The following is a 3399-nucleotide window of genomic DNA, read 5'->3' on the forward strand; positions in this document are numbered from 1 at the left end:
AAGCAAGCAGAGGGAGAAAGAGGGGGAGCACGCAGGCAGAGTGGGAGCCGGAAAAGAGGGAGAGGGAGGGGGCATGCTACGAAAGGGAGCCAGCAAGCAGAAAACAGGGGGAGAAAGGGAAGGAGCAGATGAAGAGTGGAGGGAGTAATCGGAGAAAGAAGAAAGGGAAGAAACAGGAAAAGAGGGGGCGGGAAGGAGCATGCAGAGGGGGAGGGACGGAGAAAGCTGAGATAGGGAGAGGGAGGAAGCAAGCAGAGATAGGGGGAGAAAGGAGGGAGCAGGTACAAATGATAAGGGGGGGGGAGCAGACAAAGAGGGGGGAGGAATGGAGCAAGCTCAGCTAGGGAAAGGGAGGAAGCAAGCAGAGATAGGGGGAGAAAGGGAGGGAGCAGGTACAAATGATAAGGGGGGGAGCAGACAAAGAGGGGGGAGGAATGGAGCAAGCTCAGCTAGGGAAAGGGAGGAAGCAAGCAGAGATAGGGGGAGAAAGGGAGGGAGCAGGTACAAATGATAAGGGGGGGAGCAGACAAAGAGGGGGGAGGAATGGAGCAAGCTCAGCTAGGGAAAGGGAGGAAGCAAGCAGAGATAGGGGGAGAAAGGGAGGGAGCAGGTACAAATGATAAGGGGGGGAGCAGACAAAGAGGGGGGAGGAATGGAGCAAGCTCAGCTAGGGAAAGGGAGGAAGCAAGCAGAGATAGGGGGAGAAAGGGAGGGAGCAGGTACAAATGATAAGGGGGGGAGCAGACAAAGAGGGGGGAGGAATGGAGCAAGCTCAGCTAGGGAAAGGGAGGAAGCAAGCAGAGATAGGGGGAGAAAGGGAGGGAGCAGGTACAAATGATAAGGGGGGGGGAGCAGACAAAGAGGGGGGAGGAATGGAGCAAGCTCAGCTAGGGAAAGGGAGGAAGCAAGCAGAGATAGGGGGAGAAAGGGAGGGAGCAGGTACAAATGATAAGGGGGGGAGCAGACAAAGAGGGGGGAGGAATGGAGCAAGCTCAGCTAGGGAAAGGGAGGAAGCAAGCAGAGATAGGGGGAGAAAGGGAGGGAGCAGGTACAAATGATAAGGGGGGGAGCAGACAAAGAGGGGGGAGGAATGGAGCAAGCTCAGCTAGGGAAAGGGAGGAAGCAAGCAGAGATAGGGGGAGAAAGGGAGGGAGCAGGTACAAATGATAAGGGGGGGAGCAGACAAAGAGGGGGGAGGAATGGAGCAAGCTCAGCTAGGGAAAGGGAGGAAGCAAGCAGAGATAGGGGGAGAAAGGGAGGGAGCAGGTACAAATGATAAGGGGGGGAGCAGACAAAGAGGGGGGAGGAATGGAGCAAGCTCAGCTAGGGAAAGGGAGGAAGCAAGCAGAGATAGGGGGAGAAAGGGAGGGAGCAGGTACAAATGATAAGGGGGGGAGCAGACAAAGAGGGGGGAGGAATGGAGCAAGCTCAGCTAGGGAAAGGGAGGAAGCAAGCAGAGATAGGGGGAGAAAGGGAGGGAGCAGGTACAAATGATAAGGGGAGGGAGCAGACAGAGAGGGGGAAGGAAGCGGAGAAAGGGACGGAGAAACCGAGGGGGAGTAAGAAAGCATGCAAAGATGGGGGGAGTGAGGGAGCAAGCGGAGAAAGGGAGGGAGCAAACGAACAGTAGGAGGATAGGAGCAGTAAGTGGGAGGGAGCATGAGGACAGAGGGAAGGAGGGATCAGGAGGAATGACGGAGCAGGGGGAGCAGAAGAGAGGGGATGGTAAGAGTGAGAAGGAAAAAGAGGAGAGAGGGGATTGGGAAGAGTGAGAGGGGGCAAGAGAAGGGATGTAACACAGTGAGACGAAGGGGGTAGAGTGATGAGAGCGGCACACCAGAGGGAGAAAAGAGGGGGGGCGGTTATGAGGAGAGAGGTGGGGAGGAAAGAGAAAAAAAGCGAAATGGGAAGGGAGGAGGAGAGAGAAAGGTAGGGGGGAGGGAGGAGAGAAAGAGGTAGGGGGAGGGAGGAGAGAAAGAGGTAGGGGGAGGGAGGAGAGAAAGAGGTAGGGGGAGGGGAAGGGAGGGGGAAATAGAAAAGGTGGGGAGGAGATAAGGAAGGGGGAGGGACGAAGAGGACTACCTAACTACCGAACCTCACATTTAACACTGCTAATGCACAATCTATAATAAACGCTTTTACCGGCCATTTCCAAATAAATTCAAATCACTAGACTATAATTTTATCACAAGTATCCAGTCGGGTCTTGAACGTTGTCGTGTGTGTGTGTGTGTGTGTGTGTGTTTTGTCAACTGTTTCTCGGGACGTCTGTATCTTCTAATATATAACAAATTGAGCTTTCTTAAGTCTGAAAATCATATTGTGATTATCCCATGGTTATCAATTGTTTTAAATAATACTTAAAATTTAACTTTTTCCGAGGAGCCCGGAATGAATTTCCGACGTATACCACAGCGGGAAGAATTGAGCCTGGCTTTAATAAAATCTGGCGAATGAATTATGATATATAATTCTTATTTCTAAGTTGAAACCAAGAACAAAAAATAACCGAGGGAAACTGTCAAATACACCTACACGACTCAATTTTGGAGCGAAGATGAATTCAAATTACCAGGAAATGCGTTTGATTACATTGGGTATACCCGGTCTAGTGTAGCAAGAATATTTTCCCACATGACAAATTCCCCCAGGGTTAATAAAATAGCCTAGGATCGATTTCCTCAAGGGGAAATGAATAGCCAAGGTTCGATTTACCCAGGGGAAAAACAGCCTAGGGTCTATTTCCCCCAGGGGGAAAACAGCCTAGGGTCGATTTCCCCAGGGGAAAAATAGCCTAGGATCGATTTCCCCCAGGAGAAAAAATAGCCTAAGATCGATTTCCCCAGGAGAAAAACATAGCCTAGGATCGATTTCCCCCAGGGGATAAATAGCCTAGGATCGATTTCCCCCGGGGGAAAACAGCCTAGGGTCGATTTCCCCAGGGGAAAAATAGCCTAGGATCGATTTCCCCCAGGAGAAAAAATAGCCTAAGATCGATTTCCCCAGGAGAAAAAAATAGCCTAAGATCGATTTCCCCAGGAGAAAAAAATAGCCTAGGATCGATTTCCCCCAGGGGATAAATAGCCTAGGATCGATTTCCCCGGGGGGAAAATAGCCTAGGATCGATTTCCCCAGGGGAAAATAGCCTAGGATCGATTTCCCCCAGGGAAATAAATAGCCAAGGATCGATTTACCCAGGGGAAAAATAGCCTAGGGTCTATTTCCCCCAGGGGGGAAAACAGCCTAGGGTCGATTTCCCCAGGGGAAAAATAGCCTAGGATCGATTTCCCTCAGGGAAAAATAGCCTAGGATCGATTTCCCCCAGGGAAAAATAGCCTAGGATCGATTTCCCCCAGGGAAAAATAGCCTAGGATCGATTTCCCCCAGGGAAAAAATAGC

The sequence above is a fragment of the Palaemon carinicauda genome, chromosome 30 (genome assembly GCF_036898095.1).
Source record: "Palaemon carinicauda isolate YSFRI2023 chromosome 30, ASM3689809v2, whole genome shotgun sequence".
Lineage (NCBI taxonomy): Eukaryota > Metazoa > Arthropoda > Malacostraca > Decapoda > Palaemonidae > Palaemon > Palaemon carinicauda.